The sequence below is a fragment of the Bos grunniens genome, chromosome X (genome assembly GCF_055505025.1).
Source record: "Bos grunniens cultivar Pamir isolate PY7600 chromosome X, Bosgru_T2T1.0, whole genome shotgun sequence".
In the NCBI taxonomy this organism is placed as follows: Eukaryota; Metazoa; Chordata; class Mammalia; order Artiodactyla; family Bovidae; genus Bos; species Bos grunniens.
Window position 1 is genome coordinate 38996712 of NC_141194.1, and position 19561 is coordinate 39016272.

The window sequence follows — 19561 nt, forward strand, 5'->3', positions numbered from 1 at the left end:
CCGATCTGGCTGCAAGAAGCCATGGTGGGCTCTTTCCTTGGCACTCGCAGCCTCACATCCTCATGTAGGATGGCTCACTGCTGGCCCCTTCTGCTTGGTGGTCTTGTTTTAACTTGTAAGGCGCACAAAGTCTCTTGTGGTCGATGACCTTCCTCCTAGGATTATGCATTCCTTGAGGGCAGGATGGGGTTGCTGGACTTTTCAAAATGTTACTTGACTTTCCTCTCTACTTCTGTGTCTACGCTCTTCCAACTGAGGGACCCAGTGAGAGCACCAGATGCCATCAACTCCTTCCTCCTGGAACCAAAGGACTATGGAAGCCGCCACGTGGGGCATTCACTGGCTTGTGGTCAGGCCTGAGGCTGGATATTCTTAGCAGCCTTTAGCAGGTCATCCTGAGAATTTCAACTTGCCTGTCACCAGGGCTTAGATCCCTCAACCGCCAGGGCCGAGATGGTCTCTGCTTATAAGCAGACAACTCAGAATCCAGAGTGAAGCGATGCACACTTGTTTCAAAGGCCTACAGACCAGCATCACACTTAGCCAGTGGCTGCTCAGGATCACCTGGTACCTGAAGAGCAGTCAGACTTTCGGGAGAACCATCCTGATTTAGCAGGAACTGCTCAGCACGGCAGGGGATCTGGGCCCACAGCTGGGTGGTTAGTATAGATGACCTCTCTCCTGGGCCCTAGGGTACCTCGGAGGCCAGGGAGTCTCAGATACAGGCTGACCTTCCTTACTACAGGTTGAAGGCATCCACTGAGGGTCTAGCAGCAACATTTTTTCTTCGTCGTTTCTTACATTAAAAAAAATTTTTATTTTATGTTGTAATATAGTTGATTTACAATGTTGTGTTACTTTCAGGTATACGCACAGTGGTTCATTTATACGTATACATATATCTGGGTTTTTTCAGATTCTTTTCCCATAGAGGTTATTACAGAGTATTGAGCAGAATTCCCTGTGCTACCCTGTGTTGTTGATTATTGTATATATAATATAGTGTGTGTATGTTAACCGAACCTCCTAATTTATCCCTCCCCTTTCCCCTTCTCCCATGGCAACCAGAAGTTTGTTTCCAAGTCTGTAAGTCTGTTTCTGTTTTATAAATAAGTTTATTTGTACCATTAAAAAAAAAAAAGATTCCATATATAAGTGATATCATAGGATCTTTGTTTTTCTCTGTTTGGCTTCACCTAGTATGACAATCTCTAGGTCCATTCATGTAAGTAGCAATTTTTTAAAAAGGGGGATCCTAGGGATCAGATAAACTGTATGGATCACAATAAACTGTGGAAGATTCTAAAAGAGATGGGAATACCAGACCACCTGACCTGCCTCTTGAGAAACCTGTATGCAGGTCAGGAAGCAACAGTTACAACTGGACATGGAACAATAGACTGGTTCCAAATAGGAAAAGGAGTACGTCAAGGCTGTATATTGTTACTGTGCTTTAACTTATATGCAGAGTACATCATGAGAAACGCTGGGCTGGAGGAAGCACAAGCTGGAATCAAGATTGCCGGGAGAAATATCAATAACCTCAAATATGCAGATGACACCACCCTTATGGCAGAAAGTGAAGAGGAACTAAAGAGCTTGATGAAAGTGAAAGTGGAGAGTGAAAAAGTTGGCTTAAAGCTCAACATTCAGAAAACGAAGATCATGGCATCTGGTCCCACCACTTCATGGGAAATAGATGGGGAAACAGTGTCAGACTTTATTTTTCTGGGCTCCAAAATCACTGCAGATGGTGACTGCAGCCATGAAATTACAAGACGCTTACTCCTTGGAAGGAAAGTTATGACCAACCTAGATAGCATATTCAAAAGCAGAGACCTTACTTTGCCAACAAAGGTCCATCTAGTCAAGGCTATGGTTTTTCCTGTGGTCATGTATGGATGTGAGAGTTGGACTGTGAAGAAAGCTGAGCGCCAAAGAATTGATGCTTTTGAACTGTGGTGTTGGAGAAGACTCTTGAGAGTCCCTTGGACTGCAAGGAGGTCTAACCAGTCCATCCTAAAGGATGTCCTGGGTGTTCATTAGAAGGACTGATGCTAAAGCTGAAACTTCAATACTTTGGCCACTTCATGCAAAGAGCTGACTCGTTGGAAAAGGCTGGGAGGGATTGGGGGCAGGAGGAAAAGGGGACGACAGAGGATGAGATGGCTGGATGGCATCACTGACTCGATGGACATGAGTTTGATGGACAGGGAGGCCTGGCATGCTGCGATTCATGGGGTCGAAAAGAGTCAGACACAACTGAGCGACTGAACTGAACTGAACTGAGGGATCAGAAATCCCCATTTTGGTGCTTTCCTGAAATCCTTGGGTGAACTCCCCCTCCGGATGCACTTGTTTCTCCCACCCTGGAGGGCACTTGCCACCAAGCTGTGTGTGCAATGGTGGGGGAGGAGGAAGGGGTGAGAGAGGGCCTTGGGGACCCTCCAGTGGGGTACTGTGGGCGGGAGGACAGTGTAGTCAGTAGGGGCACTACAGGCATTTAAGCGCATTTTGGGGGCGCAGGTTTCAGCACATTCACTGTTCGTTCAAGGGGTGTTCAGAGGTGGAACTCACTCGTTGGGCCCCTGGCAGAGCTGCAGCTCTGGCAGTGGGTGTTGGCTTTGTCAGCCTTTTCTGCTGGGCTGCCACCACCGCTGTCGAGTCCCTGAGCTGTGTGCTGTGTCCATCAAGGCTGTAAATAACATGGCACTGGACCTCTCCCAAGTCAGTGCCTTTTCTTATTTCCTTCCACACTTTCTCATTTCTCTTGGGGTGGCCAGACCTGCAGCTGTGTCTTACTTTCCTGCGTTTATGTGGCTCCAGAAATGCAGTGGCACAGCCTGGGAGATAGATGTGGGCTGGGGTGCAGGATAGCTCCCTGGGGTGGATATGTGTATGTGTGTGTGTATGTGTGTGTGTGTGTGTGTGTGTGGAAGGGGGTTCCAGGCGGAGAGGGGCAGAAATGCTTCCTCTCTCCCAGCATCACCCAGCATCACTCCACAGGAGAGAAAAGTCAGGTTCAGTGTTGAAACAACGCATCTTTGAGGATGCCACATTTGAGGAAGGGGAGCTGTGGAAAGGATTCGGGAAAAGGGGAGGGGTCTTGGAGGGGAGGAATAAGCCCCAGAGAAGCTATGATAGGAGAAACCTTCCAAATCCCAATCGGGCTCTTGGTGACATTGGGGTATGAGGACTGGGAGGAATTGTTGAATTAGGGGTTAAGAGGACCACAAAGATTCTGAAATCAATTCTATTCTAAAAACGATAATTAAACAGCCTGTATGCATAAGTCAGGTGTTCTAGGAATGAGACTGCCCTGAAGAAGACACTCCAAGCACCCAGGGGGAAGCATCAGGCCAGACGGAAGATGGACGGGTTTGTGTGGGCTGGCGCATGGAGTGATGAAGGTGGGTGGGGCCAGCCTGGCTTGTTCTGTTCTGGGAGGGTCCCCACACAGTCCACTCAAAACCAGGGCAGCCAATGGCACAGGCAGGTAAGGTCCCTGCAGCCCACTGAGCCCTGGCAGGGACATACTAAGGGCAGCCACCTTGGAAAAGATGCGTATTTGCTGGAGAGAGTGAGTCTAGAGGGTTTAAGGACCCAGAGTGGGAGTTTTTCCTTACTCACCTCACAACAGGCAGGTAAGCAGAAATGGTAACGCTAGCAGTTGCGTGTTTGAGCATTTGCTCTGGTGGGATACTGTATAGTCTCCTGTTGTACACCGAAGATGGCCATAACTTCTTTGTACCTCCACTCCCCAAAGGGGTATGCCAGGGGCTAAATTGTGTCCCCCTAAATCCACATTCCTAAGCCCTAGTAGCTCAGAATGTGACTATTTTTGGTGTCAGGATCTTTAAAGAGGTAATTAAGTTAAAAATGCGGTCATTCAAAATGAGGTCACATTGGGATTTCCATGGTGGTTAAGAATCTGCCTTGCAATGCAGGGGACATGGGTTCCATCCCTGGTCGGGGAACTAAGATCCCATATGCCTCAGAGCAACTAAGCCCGAGCCAACTACTGAGCCCATGCACCACAACTAGACAGTCTATGGGCCTCAATCAGAGATCCTGCATGATAACAGTGAAGATTCCACATGCTGTCAGCTAAGACTCACTGCAGCCAAATACATAAATACATAAATAAATGTTAAAAAAAAGAACCAAAATGAGGTCACATAGATGAGCCCCCCCCCCCCCAATCCAGTCTGACTGGGTCCTTATAAGAAGAGAAATATGGCCACCGAGACACATAGAGGGAAGACCATGTGAGGCATGGGAAAAAAATGGCTCTCTGAAAGCCAGAGAGACCTCAGAAGAAACCAACCCTTCCCACACCTTGATCTTGAACTTCCAGCCTCTAGAACAGTGAGGCAGTACATTTTGGTGGTTTCAGGCACCCAGTCTGCAGTATTCTGCTATGGCAGCCTGAGCTGATGAATACAGAGTGGAATCTATGTCCCCTCCCCTAGAAGCTGGGCTGGCCTAGTGACACGCTCCGACAGAATGCGGCATAAGTGATACCGTGTGACTTCTGAGGCAAGGCCTTAGAAGACCTTGCAGCAACCTGCTTCACCCTCTCAGGAAGTTCTGAAAATGCCACATAAGGAAACCAGTATTGTGTATTAAAGCAGGGGTCCCCAATCCCGGGCCTGCTAGGAACTTGGCCACACAGTAGGAGGTGAGCAGCAGGCAAGAGAACAAAGCCTCATCTGCTGCTCCCCATTGCTCACATTACCACCTGAATTATGCCCCCCCTCCTCTGCCCTCACCACCATCTATAGAAAAATTGTCTTGCACAAAAACCGGTCCCTGGTGCCAAAACAGTTGGGGACTGGTATATTAGAGGATTTACGGTAACAGGTTGGCGAACCACCATTCACCCCAGCCAAGAGCTGGCACCAGCTGCCAGACTGTGCATGAGGTCATCTTGGGCCTCCTCTGAGGTGAGCTGCAGGAATGAGGGTGGCTGACCCGCCCAACGGTGAGGAAGAAGAAATTGTTGTTGTGTTAAACCACTGCGTTTAGAGCCGTTTGTTACACAGCAATAACACACTAATACAGCTCATGGAAACATACTGTAGAAAGGGTTCCATCCCAGAGTTTTAGAAGGAAGTTATGTTCTGACTGTTGGACAAAGCCCTCCATTAAATGAGAAAACCCTTTATCTAGAACTCTTTCTTCCCTCAGCTACCTCTGGCTTGACCCTGCCTTGTGTCTGTGCCTGCTGTTTCTAGCTCTGGGCCACAGCAAGGGGTGCCTCTCAGGAGGAAAAGAGGGCAGGGAGAGCTTTCCCTGAATCAAGAGAGAAGACTGCCATTTCTTTATCTGTCAACAAGCGGCTGCCTAAGCCAGTCAAATCCCCACATGTCGTCTAACCAAACACCTTTGGGATACACAGCTGTAGAATCACTATGGACACAGCAACCATTTATTAAACACCTACTAAATACCAATTCCAGTATTGTTGCCTGGAGAATCCCATGGACAGAAGAGCCTGGTGGGTTGTAGTCCATGGGGTTCGCAAAGAGTCAGACAAGATTGAAGTGACTGAGCATGCACACACCAGTACTAAGTGTATATTTAATGCATTCGCTTACTTAATTCTCATAAAAGTACAAGCAAAACAAGTCATTAGTCACATTACCCTCTTGTTGGTGAGGAAACTGAGACTCCTAAGGTCACAGAGCTAGTGGGCCTGGACTTACAAACAGATGGTCTTACCTCTCCCTCAAGGTTTGATGCTTAAGGAGAATGGGGATTGCTTGCCTCTCCCCCGTCCCCCCACCCCGCATGCCACCCAGTGCATAGTAATAGGAAGAGCTGGTCTATAAGGAGAAGCCAGGCCAGGTTTGCAAGAGAGAACCAGGGTGGAGCCACAGGGAGCAAGTGAATGCATTCTGAAGGTGACTGCAGTCTGAAGCGGGGAGGTAGTTGCTGGGAGGCTTTGGGGAGGTGGGGGTGGGATGCCCACTGGCTTCTCCTTCTGGATGGCTCTGCCCTCCCAGGCAACTCTCCAGGCTCCCCTCCTTCCTTCTTATGCAAATCCCTAACCAGTGAAGACCAACTCTATTAAGGGCTGACTGTGAGCCCTAGGTCCCTGTCAACTGCTTATCTGCATCCCCTCATGCCATCCTCATGAGGCTGCTTCAAGGTGGGCATCTCATTACGCCCACTTTACAGATGGGGCAACTGAGGCACAGAGCTGTGAGATGATGTGCAGCCTGTAGTATGGCCTAGCCTAGTTAGTCCTCTCCTGGCCTCCCCAGTCCTCTGAGAGCCACTCAGACATGGATTCTTGAGGTGCTTAAATGCGTGTATTATTCACCTGGGCACGCAGTGTGTGTTCATCAATTTGTTCTCCTTGGCCAGCATCACAGGGCCTGTGGACCACTTCTTGCCCTCACCCTGGTGTCGGGCACATAGAAGGAGCCCAGTAAGGTGAGCTCTGGGGCTGAAGTGTTACAAGGCTGTGCAGTTCTGAGTCTCTCCCCGCCCTGCTCTGAACAACACAGTTGCCCAACGTGAGGCTAGTGGTGACGATGGAGGATGGGAGGAAGCCCCAGAAAGAAAACCAGGAGGACCAGAGGGAGCATTGTCCCCAGACTGCCAAGCACAGGCCCCATTGCCTTTTCCGAGAATCAAAGTGTGAGCGAGAGGGGTCTATGGGCCCCCACCTCAGAGACAGCGCTCGACCACCTTCCCGAAGGACAGTTCATTGGAGCAGACGCTTAAGGGCTCCTCCCTCTTCTGTCCTGCTTTCCCTGTGGGGCAAATCATATCCACCGTGGCACCAACTGGAACCCAGCCTCCCTTTTAATGCTGCCTTGGCTCAGTGGTAAAGAATCTGCCTGCAGTGCAGGAGACCCGAGTTTGATCCCTGGATTGAGAAGATCCCCTGGAAGAGGGCACGGCAGCCCACTCCAGTATTCTTGCCTGGAGAATTCCATGGACAGAGGAGCCTGGCAGGCTATAGTTTATGGGGTCACAAAGAATCAGACACGACAGAAGCGACTTTCACTTTTAACCAAAAGCACCCTTGAATGTGGCTATGGAAGGCAAGCCACCCTCACCTTCCCCTGGCAGCCTGGGTGCTGGCCAAAATGGTCTCCCTTTGACCTCTCCTCAGCCCCTCAACGGAGAAGGCAATGGCAGCCCACTCCAGTACTCTTGCCTGGAAAATCCCATGGACGGAGGAGCCCGGTAGGCTGCAGTCCACGGGGTTGAGAAGAGTCGGACATGACTGAGCGACTTCACTTTCACTTTTCATTTTCATGCATTGGAGAAGGAAATGGCAACCCACTCTAGTGTTCCTGCCTGGAGAATCGCAGGGACAGGGGAGCCTGATGGGCTGCTGTCTCTGGGGTCGCACAGAGTCGGACACGACTGAAGCGACTTAGCAGCAGCAGCAGCCCCCAACTCTCTTCCGACCTGGGGTGAAGAAACCAAGGGCAGAGACAGGACCCACTCCTGGACAAGAGGAGGAAGAACCACACCCACAAGAATCACTCTCTGATTGCTTTCTATTCAGCTACCACTCAGTTCCGCATTCCATATGAGCCTCCAGAAGATGCCACACTAGGGCATCTGTCCTGGAGACATCGTGTCCTCAGTCGAGTGTTCCCATTTGGAGCCCAAGAAGGTTCCAGTTGAGCCCAGGTACTTGGTCAGGGCTGATATGGGGTCTCAGGAGATCATGGAAGACCTTGTGTACCCAAAACCCCATCAAGGAGTCAGAAAGTGCACCACTGCTGCCCTGAACTATCCCAAGGGACTAGAAATGACTAGAAACTGAGAAAGAAGGAATTCCTTGGTGGCCCACTGGTTAGGACTTGGCCCTTTCACTGCTGGGGCCCAGGGTCAGTCCCTGGTTGGAGAACTAAGATGCTGTCCCTCAAAAGAAACTGAGAAAGATCGTCCCTTCAGTCCATCCTTCCAGCCCAGTAGACATGAACAAAAGCATCTGGAAGCCTGGCACCCGGCACTGACTTTGACCTGGGAACTCCTAGACCTCAAACAAGAATAATTCACATTTGTCCAGCACTTCAAAGACATCCTCTCACTTAATCCTCATCACAACCCCATCAGATACTGTGGCAGTTTTAAACAAGTCTGTGGGTCATTTGACATACTTTCCACCGAGAGGTGGGTTTCCTCCATGGCTCAGTGGTAAGGAAACCTCCTGCAATGCAGGTGTCACAGGTTCGACTCCTGGGTCAGGAAGATCCCTTGGAGGAGGAAATGGCAACCCACTCCAGTATCCTTGCCTGGAGAATCCCATGGACAGAGGAGCCTGGTGGGCTACAGTAAAACACAGGGTCGCAAAGAGTCGGGACACGACTGAAGCAACTGAGCATGCATGAATGCACAATTCAAAGGTGGGGGTGATGCTCCCACTCCGAGAAATCTGGGTAAGTTCACGACTGCTCTGAACATGACAGAAGTGATGCTGTGAGACTTCTAAGGCTAAATCAGAAGAGACCATGCAGCTTCCTCCTGGCTCCCTGGGGCACCCATCCTAGGACAAGTCAAAAAGAAGTCATGGCCATGCTGGGGAGTCACAGGTAGATGCCCCAGCTGACAGCCCAGTTGAGCTCCCAGACAACGGCCAGTAGCAACTGAGAAGTCCTTTCCAGCCCCACACAACTGAGACAAAACATAATAGTTGTGCATCTGATCGATAAGCATGTTGTGGGCAACTCGTATGTGAGAACACCTTTCTGGACAATGTGGTCCCTCCAAGAACTTCCAACTGAGCTGAGGAGATAAGGTATAACTGAGCAACCAAATGATAAGCTTTGTGGCTGTGATGGTAAGCGCAAAGGCACCTGGGAGAATTCAATTCAAAGGTAGTCTGGGAGGGCTCCGTGGAGGAGGTGTGCCTAGAGCTGGGTGTCACGGTGAGCAAGGAGATCATTCCACGTGGGGAACCCAGGAGCTGAGTCTCCCTCAGGGGGAAGAGCCGGCAAGAGAGTGTGGGTGGGCAGTGGGAAGCCTGGGACTGTCTGGCAGGTGTGTTTGTGGAGTATGGAAACCAGTGTAGACCTAGACCAGACTGGTGGTGGTTGGGGTAGGGAGGTGGAGTGGTGAGGGATTTGTGGCTAGATCCAGATTTTTATTTTCTCACTTTCCAAAAGCTACTATCATTAAAGATCAAGGACCACATTTCAGCTTTTCCAGAAAAGTAAAAGAAAACCATGTGCTTTTATTTCCCAGGGCATCAGCTAACATTTTCCCCAGGATGGTTTTATAGGATACACTTGGGAGACTTTTCATGGAAGACAAATACTTTTGTTAGTGCCCTTTAGAAGCTTGGACTCTCATAAGGTCCACCAGAATGCCTAAAAAGAGAGAAAATTCTAAGTGCCAGCCAGGAGAATTCTTCTCTTCAGCTATGGGAATATAAATTGATGCAACCACTTTGGAAAACTTTTTGGCACCAACCATTACAGCTGAACACAGGTCCAGAGACTCAATGCATGGGTATACAGATACCAGCAGAAATGCATCCATCTGTCCATCTATTCGGGCTTCTCTGGTGGCTCAGTGGTCAAGAATCTGCCTGCCAATGCAGGAGACATGGGTTGGATCCCTGGAGAAGGAAAGATCGGGAAGATCCACTGAAGAAGGCAGTGGCACACACTCCAGTATTCTCGCCTGGGAAATCCCATGGACAGAGGAGCCTGGTGGGCTATAGTCCATAGGGTTGCAAAGAGTCGGTGACGACTTAGCAACCAAACAAGAATATCTGTCTATTCACAAGAAGGTATGTACGTAAGTGTTCATAGTGGCACTATTAGGAATGGCCCCAAAGCAAAGCTGCCCAAGTGCCCATCAACAGGAGAGAAATAGTAGAGAAATAAAATGTGGTGTATTCACATTGTGGAATGTGAGTGCTGCGTGTGTGTATGTGTGCGCTAAGTCACTTAGTCATGTCCCACTCTTTGTGACTCTATGGACTGTAGCCCACCAGGCTCCTCTGTCCATGGAATTCTCCAGGCAAGAGTACTGGAGTGGGTTGCCATGCCCTCCTCCAAGGGATCTTTCCAGGGATCGAACCCGTGTCTCCTGTCTCCTGCATTAGCAATAGAGTTCTTTACCACTAGCGCCACCGTGGCTTGGTACACAGCAAAGAGAATGTATGAACCATAATGCACACACTGTGAATGGATTTTACCAGTACAGTGTGTGAAGCAAGAGGAGCCAGACACACAAAAAGCCCATATTGTAGATTCTGTTTCTATAAAGTACCAAACCAGGCAATGCTAATCATGCCAAGTTAGGTTAGCAGTTATCTCTAGGGCCACAGTACTTGGAAGGGGGGATGAGATGATTTCTGGGGTGCTGGTGGTTTCCTGATCTGGGTACTGGTTATATGGGTGTGTTCATCAAGTCCAGTGCAAATGATCTGTGCGAGTTTCTGTATAGCTATTTTGCGTCAATAAAAAGCAAATCATCACCATTGTCATCATTATCACCTTCTAACGCGGAATGAAGGCAGAAGTCACGAAGAGATTTACACAAAGTGTGGCAAAGAAACAAAGTTGAGGGACATGCCAACAAGGATAAGTTTTAGATGGACCCAGTTAAATCAAGCAAAGTTGTCAGTGAAATCAGAAAGCAAATTGCAGCTTCAAGAGTACCCGCCCTGCTCCCTAATGGGTGGCTAGTCTAAGAAGCAACTACGCCCAGCCAGTCCCCTTTCCAGATCTAGGCTGGGATTAGTTACAGAAGATGGATCACCTCCCACAGCCTTGGAGGCAGGAGGCAGAATTCCCCCCAAATAAAAGATGCTTTGAATCCTCAAGGGGCCCCACCATTAAACATCTACCCCAACGCTCGATTCTCTCTGCTTACAGGATGTAAATCTTGATGCTGCCACCCTAAATTTTTGTACAGTGGATTCCTTTGATTGGAATCACTTTGGGCAAAGGCGATTAGACTCCATTAGCCGTGGGAATCAATTGAACAGTGAGCTTTCCTTCCTAAAGGGAAGGGCCAGGTTCCAGTACTTGGCTTACTGCAGAGCCCTGGAGGAATTCATTGAAGGGAGGCCCGATTTTAAACATCATCACTTTTGGAAGAGACATTAGGCATCCCTCCCACATTATTCAAGGATGAAATGAGAAAGGCAGGGCAGGACTGGGGGAAGGAGCCATAAGAAGGAGCTGGAACCTTCAATTTACTCCCTAAAACCATCAATGCATGAAGCCATGTCCTAGACAGCCAGTGTGAAGAGCTGAATGTCCGCTTGATAGTAGAGTGAACTCCAGTGGTGACACTTCCTGGGTCTTAGTCCAGATGTGTGTTGCTCTAAGACATGCTCAGAGGCTAGCAAGGACACTTGTTAGGTCTTGGGTCTCCTCCAGTCTTTACCACCTATATCTCATCATTACATAGGAAATCCCGGCAGGAAGAAAAGTCTCCATCACGATCTCCTTCTCTCTAGGCCTTGAGATGGCCTCTGGTCCACCTTCTCAGGTTTCCTGAGGTTGGTGGCCATGATCCAGAAGCCTCTGATCCCATAGTAAACCACCTCAGGGATGTTAATGTGTAATTATTGCATGGATTTATGTAATCTAAAACAGAGAACTCCAGCAAAGGCGGTTATATGATTTCATATATGTGTTTATATATATCTATCTATCTATCTCATAGCTAGAGATATATAGTCTGGGTTTGAGCCATCTGTTTCAGATTATATTACCGTTAAATCTCCACCCTGCCCTGTTTCCATACCCTTTGCCATGTGACCTTACAATTCATCCCTCTAGAGGTGAAGGAGAAGGCAATGGCACCTCACTCCAGTACTCTTGTCTGGAAAATCCCATGGATGGAGGAGCCTGGTGGGCGACTTCATTTTCACTTTTCACTTTCTTGCGTTGGAGAAGGAAATGGTAACCACTCCACTGTTCTTGCCTGGAGAATCCCAGGGACGGGGGAGCCTGCTGGGCTGCCATCTATGGGGTCGCACAGAATCGGACACGACTGAAGCGAATTAGCAGCAGCAGCAGAGGTGGAGTGAATCTCCGGCTCCATCGCTGTCAGGTGACAAATGTCCTTTGACCAATGGAATGTAAGCAAAAGTAACAGTGCACAAGCTCTGAGTCTAGGACTCGAGTCACTGCGTTTCTACTTTACCCTCGTGCAGTTCAGATACCGCCAGGAAACTATGTCCCAGGTAGCGTGCTTGTCCTTGGAGGACAAGAGACCCATGGAGCAGACTGGACCCAACCCCCACTCAAGCCCAGCTGGTACAGTCTAGATCTGCTAACAACAGGTAATCCACAGACACGGATATGAGAAATAAATGCCTCCTGATGTCAATTACTAAGTGTGGGAATAGTATTTTGTTATATAGCATAATTGTGGCAAGACCTGACTGATACACCCTAAGCACTTTATTCCATCAATGCACAATCTAATGTTTTTAGACATCTCATCTCTCTCCCCTCTATTTTTCTCCTTGACCACACTGTGGGATCCCCCTGACCAGGGAGCAAATCCACACCCTTGCTAGTGAAAGCTGCAGAGTCCTAACCATTGGACAACCAGAGAATTCCCCTCCTTCCCCCCTCCCCCGCCCCGTGTTGCGTGGCATGTGAGATCTTAGTTCCCTGACCAGGGATCGAACCCATGTCCCCTGCATGGGGCTGCCAGGGAAGTCCCTCTCCTTATCCTTCTTAATTCTTCATAGATTTATCACAACCTGAAATGCTATATATATATATATATGCATACATATATATAATGTACTTGTTTCTCAAGTGAAATAATGTCTTATGATGGCTAAGATACTGTTTTGTTCCCCGCCGCTATAAACACCCAAAGCCCTAGTAGGTGAGCATGAAGTGAAAGTCACTCAGTCATGTCCAACTCTTTGTGACCCTATGGGCTATACTGTCCATCGAATTTTCCAGGCCAGAATGCTGGAGTGGGTTCTCTTCTCCAGGGGATCTTCCCAACCCAGGGATCGAACCCAGGGATCGAACCCAGGTCTCCCACATTGCAGGCAGATTCTCTACCAGCTGGGCCACCAGGGAAGCCCCAAGTAAGCATGTGGTAGGTGTTAAATAATTATGTGTAGAATGGATGGATAGCCCTTTTTGTCTTCAGTTAATATGTCTCCCGTCTAATTTATGCTCCTCTGTGTAGCTCAACGACTTGGTGATAGGCTGAGTTGAGGAAAAAGAAAACATTTTGTGGAGAAAAAGAATCTGTGAGCAGGAGATCTCTGGGTGTTGTCTCTGGTAAGGGCTGAGGGGTTCCTTCTCAAGGGGCGGCTCCCGGTGGTTAGGGTCTCAGAAACCACAGCAGCCCTCCAGGACCTTGACAAGTCAGCAGGTGGCCTGTCCAGCAGCATCCAATGGAACTGTAACACAGCTAAATCTCTGTGGCCCATCTCAGAGGCTGTCCTCGGCCTTAGGAGGTTTCTGTGTGTCAGTTCACTGGGGGGAACTTGAAAGGGACTGACGTGGCTTCCAAGAGCCGCCAGAACGTTTGACTCTCTGGCATTGTGCCAGCATCACACGTTAATTAAATTATATGGCAGAAATACCACAATGTCAAGGTCAGATATTACAGCCGTCAAAGCCTAACATTAGGCTCAGTATTTTATAGTGCAGAGCAAAGTATACCTTTAAACAAATTTCCTTATCTTGCCCATGTCGACTCTAGCGTCCAGCTCGTCAGACATCTGCCATTCAACACTGCCCATGTGAACAACATCCCGGACAACTTTGTCTGAGGGTCCATAAGACCCTCTCTGGCTTGTCAGACAGCGCAGGGGGGGACCGAGGAGGGGGTATTCCTGCGATCACATCCACTTGCTCCATCTGACCCTCGACCTGGGGCCAAAACAGGCCTCTGTGAACCTGGAACTCCCTGAGGGTGAAGGGTGTATTCTTCCTGGCTTTGTCCCGAAAGTAAACGCCAGTTCTTTCTTCGAAGATGGTTCTATCAGCAGGGCAGCAACTAGCCAGGCTAGAAAATGGGAAGGAAAAAAAAAAAAGGAAAAGACTTTCCTTCCAAATGTCTTTTTAATAAGCATGGCTAGAAGCTTTCCGTGAGTGTGGAAACTGTCCACAGGAAGCCCCTGGCTCTGAGCAGAGCTGAGCGAGGGCAATTCTTTCAGGCAGGAAAGGACTATTAAAGCCACATTCTGGGTTTCCTCCGGCCTCGCTCACGGTTCTGGATGAAAACTGGGAGGGCCATGAACTCGGGGGCCCAATGACTCTCAGGTGATCACCGAAGCAAAGTGGATACCAAATGTATTGGTCTCGTCTCCTCAACACCTATTAAGTCCCTCCTGTATGCCAGGCACTATTTTATGTGCTTTATCTCCATCAACTAACTTAGTTCTCCCAACATTATGAAATCTGTGGTTTTTGTCGCCCCCTCCTCTATTTTACAACCGGGCAAAGCGAGGCCAAGTAGGATGCTGAGAGTAACCACCTAAGGCCACACAACTAGTCAAGTGGCTGAGCCAGGTTTGAAAGAAACCGAGGCAGCCTGCCTGTACCCTACCTGCTACTGTGCAGTCTTGGCTATTGAATCCTAGAAACCTCCCATGAGCCAGGCGCCCTGATAAGGTACTGGGGGTTTTGGGGGGAGGACCCTGTATAAGCAATGTATTCACAAGGGCCAAGTATTTCTAAGTAACATTGTAAAATAAAGTTAAACTAATTCAGATCTTTGAAGGGGTTTTGAATTCTTTCCAAGGGTAGGAGTGTTGAATAAATATAGTGCTTTGGAAAACCTGCCTTCCTATATGGGTGTTCATTGTACTTGATCTTTACATTTTACTGTGGGTTTGGAATTTTTTTCAAAATAAAATTAAAATTATTCTTTTTTTTTTTTTTTTTTAAAGAATTAGCTTTAATAGACTACCTTGGGGAGGATAAGCAAGAAACCAGGAGTGGTGATTGCCCATAGACAGGTGCCCTGGGTGACTGAGGAACACGACTAGGGGGGACGGGAGAGCACCCCCTTGATATCCTCAGAATTTTGTGTAATGAATGTGACATTGTCTGGGTGGAAGCTTGGGAAAGCAAGCACAGAACTCCAGGTTCCCGAGTCCCCACCCCGCAGGCCAACCACTCAGAGTGTGGAGGGTCTTTGGTCACCCAGCTGCAAGTGGAAAGTGAGCAGACACTCCCACCCACTCTCTAGCCTAAAAAATATAAGCTTGAGGAGGAAAATCAAGGGGAGCTCATTCTCTCCGCTTTAGGTAGTGTGAACAGAGGGAAGCTTTCAGCCATGTGGGGCTCAAGTCTCTCTGGGAGACTGTAAGTTCTCTAAGGAGGAGCCTGGGGTCTCCCCCGGCCATCCCCAACAGCCCCAAGAACAGTGCCCAACAGACAGATGGGCTCTATGGAGTGCTCATGGAATGAATGAGCTGTGCTTACCTTCCGTCAAGGGTCACCTGGCCCGATGGTCTCCCCAGGATATGTGTGGGGACCTCTTAGAGCCTGGATGTCACACTTACCTCGAGTTACCAGTGCTTCCCAGCCTTAACACATATAGAACGTGATGATATTTTTACGACGCACAAGGATAAACAGTGACCAAGTGTTCACAAGGGCCCCAATTGGCTGCTCTAGGCCTGAAGCTACCAGTCAGGGGAGTTGTCTACCCGGTCCCCACCCCTGCCAGACCCAGGCTACCCGGAGGGGCTGGCCCCCAGACAACACCCTCAATCTTGGCAAGCTCTGGGTTGATAGCTACAGGGGCCGTTCACTGGCTGGCTGGAGCTAGTCACTTAAATGAGGAGAGGGTGGGCCGAGGGGGCTTCGGAGGGGCAGCTGGGTTTCCTGGGATTCAGACTGGGTGCGAGGGTGTGCCCCGGGCTGGGGGGCGACGCAGGCCTGAGTGGTGGGCTGGGACGGGGCTGACTGCCAGCTCTGGCTGGCCCACAGCCAGGAAGTCTGACTGAACTTGGGCCAGCCCTGTTGGCCCACAGACTCTGTAAGCTGAACTGCTCCAGCGCTCCTGGGCCTTTGTTTTCGCTTCCCCACCGCTCTCCCTTAGTGTTTAGGAATGTGCTTTGAAGGGTCCAGCCTATTTCGCCTCTGCTTAGGGAAACCAAGAGCACAGGCTGGGCCGAGGCCAGATGGCTGCAGGGAGGGCACCTGTCATCACACTGCAAGCGCCCCAAGGGGCAGGTGGAATCCAGGGGGCACGGGGGCAGGGGTGCCGCTTAAGCCAGCTCCCTTTCTCTGCTGGGAGACTCTGTTTCCAGTGCTAAACCTTGGAGAGTCTCAGGTTTGTTTTGTTAAGGGAGGCGGTATTCCCTTAGCAGCTCCCCCAGAGAGCCTCCATTTGTCCAGGAGCTTTTTGGGGGTGAGTTACATGCTTGTATTTGTCCAGGGCAAGAGAGAGAGCTGCAAGTAGTGCTCGAGCTAGGAGGAGTTGCCTCTTCAATCAGCCCCCGGCTCAATTTCCTTGCCTGCCTTGGGACACACTGGCAGGCCCTCAGATGACAGTCAAGTGAAGGGCCCTGGTCCAAAGGGCCTGGCCTCTCTTGCACCCCTCTACCCCTGGGGAGAGTGGTCTCACATCCAGGCTGCCCTCCTGTAAACCTTGCTGTAGCACTTTGAGTGGCTGGCTTCCTTCTTCCACAGCCCCTTCACCCACCGTCCTTTACAGCCTGTGTTACCCCCTAACTCACCTGCTTGGGCCTTTGAGGGCTCCGAGCACTGTGGCCTCATAGGCCCAGCACAGTGCTTTGCCAACAGCAAGCACTTGATAAATCTATATGATAATACCAGAGCTCTTCAGTGACCGCGGGCACCCGGGATTGCTCTCTAACCAGAAGTCCCCTTTCTCCTCTGATTCCCAAAGCAGGGCGCTCTGGGTTCTGGCCTTACTTTGGTCACTGATGTGTCCCCTTGAGCTGGCCTTGCCACCCTCTGAACCCATTTCCTCAGCTGGACTAAATGGGGGCCCAACCAAAGCTCTGGCGGCCATACTCGGCACACACTCTGGTTTTCCTGGCTGTCGCTTTAAACCCAGGTCGGCCGCCTGGACTCAGGTCTTAGTGGTATTCCTGGCCTTCCGCTGAGGATGCCTCCTCTGCTTTCCCATGGTCTGTTTAGCTTGACAACACATACCTGGTCCTTAGGCTCCTGGCATGTGTGTGCCTTTCTGTCCCCACAACCATTTATACAGCTCCGGCTCCCACGTGCGACGGGGCCATGGCACATGAGCAATAACTCCAGTGCCACAAGGGCACCCAAGTCATTTTTCTGCAGCTAGCGTTGTCTGTTTCAAGCCACGTAAGACCTCTCTCCTGCCTGGTGGTGACACAGGCCCTGTTTAGTTATGTGTGAGGTCTGGATTTTTTTTCCCCCTTCCTCATTTCCATTTCTCCTTGATTTCAGCATGAGTTAAATGTGCACTCAGAGGCTCTGCTGAGGATAAACAGAGTGTGATCAGTGGCATCCCTTTCCTGTCTCTGCCCAGGTAATGACTGCCTCCCTGCCTCACCCGCTGAGTTTCCTCTCAGTCTTCATATACTTAGTGCACGTTGCCCTGGATAGAGTTTAATTAGGCACCAATGCACCCAGGGGCAAGGACCCCAGGACCCGTCCTGGTTGGGCAAATGGGGACCAGCACCCAGAGCAGGAACCTGCAGCCTGCCTCCCTCTCCCTTCCCCCCTGGCTGGTAAGAGATGGGCTGCCAGCAGGTAGGGGAGGCTGTCCCTTCTCAGCTAATGATCGCCTTAGGCGCCAAGTGATGGAAAATCCAGGCGGGCTGGCGAGCTGCAGGGCGCGGCCAGGGACCAGGGACAATTGTACGGACCAGTTTTAACAGGGGAGGGAGCGTGGATGGCAGAAGCAATGTTCTGTGTGTGTGTGTGTGTGTGTTTCCTGGTCTCTGTCTCTTCTCTCTCCTCCCCGCTGCCTTTCCCTCCTTCTTGCTCTCGCTTTCGGTTTTCTCTTCTGTTTCTAGCCCACGCGAGTTGAAATTAGAAAGGTCTCTGCATTCATTTATTTGTTTTTAATAAAGACAGCATTTTTAAGCGGCATATTTGCAGCAATTGAGTGCTAAACTAAACACCAAGCCGACTAAATGTGTTAGGGGGAAATGAAAAGTCAGTTTACAAGAAACATATAATTAACACGTTCTCTGACTTTCCCTAAGCCTTTGTCTGGCTGAGGACAAGACACAGGAACCATAATCAACTTTAATAAAATGAAAGATGGTATCGAGGCAAAAGGGGAACAAAAAAAGTTTAGAGTGGGAAACAGTCCTCAGGAGGGGATTCTTGAGTTAATAATAAATGTTTTTTTTTTTAATGAATCTTTTGTTGCCTTATTTTTAGTCAACAGCCATTTTCTCCTTCTAACTACAAAGGCTCCAGAAGGTTCTAGTTTGTAGTGTACCTGTTAACAGCGCCTGAAGCTGAGACCTGGAGGGGGGAAGCGGGGAGGTGGTATAAGGAACCCGTAGGAGATGCGCAGTAGTTCCCACAGGCTGATCTACCCAGGATAATGGAAATTACTATTGCACAACCCCAGAATCTTCACGTGGCCTGACTTCCAATAAACTGTTCCCCTCCTCACCCCTTGGAGAAAGTGAAATAAGACATTAGACTTTCAATAATCTCATATGGTGATGATCAATCAAAACCCAGAGGAGAAGGCCAATTTACAGAAATTGTATCTGCTTCACTGGGCGGCTGGAAGAAGGGAGCTGATAAGAACACTGTGCTCGCCTTTGACGTGTGAAGTTGCCCCAAAATGACAAATGCCAAAAAGAAAAACAAAAACACTGCCTGTACACACGGGGTCTTTTCAAAGGGAGAGGGTGCTCTGGAGAGGCCTGTGCTGAGGCAGATCACTGAAGGGAAGCACATGTACAGGCCACATAAAAACGACTTATTTTTATTATCTTTTGGCTATTTCAAGTTGGCATTTCCATCTTTCCTGTTTCTGTTATCGCCAATGAAGTTTATTTGCTGAATTAACTTTTAATGGATCCTCTACTTTGTTCTTCAAAGTTGGATTCTGGGACTTAGGCCTTTTTAGTCCGGACCCCTCTTGCCTTTGTGACCAGCTCTCACCCCCCCACCCCCATTCCAATCCTGGAGGTGAAGGGCTCAGCCTCTGTTAACTCCTTGTCTGCTGGTGTCTTTTCCCTGTAGCTACTAATCACCTCCTTTTGATCATTGCCAAGTTCTCAGGTTGAAGGAAGGAGAAAGGACCTCTTGACCATTCTGGCTGGCTTTCCACATGAGCCTGAAAATGTCGACAAATTTGAAACATCTGCCGGCCTGCTTTGGTCTGATTGCTAAAATATGCCGACCTCAAGCCCCCGCCCCCCCGCCCCTTTTAATCTGTTTCATATTCACAAATTAAGCATTTAGTCTGGGTAATAAATCAGGGCGGTTTACGAGGTTTACACGAGACAAACAAGCAAGCAGGGCACAACACAAGCCCCTGGAAGCGGCGTGCGCGGAGCTGCCAGGAGTCGGGAGCCCCACGCGCTCGAACGCCGAAAGCAGCCCCGGCGCGCCCTGACACGCCGCCAGCACCCACACTTCGGCTGGTCCCCGAG

The 19561-nt window shown here is 49.6% G+C and overlaps 1 protein-coding gene across 8 annotated transcripts in view; it reads right to left on the minus strand.

Moving 5' to 3' along the window:
• Positions 1–19561, minus strand: part of BCOR (BCL6 corepressor) — a 119097-nt gene that overhangs the window by 68294 nt on the left and 31242 nt on the right. The gene's annotated exons all lie outside the window — the stretch shown is intronic.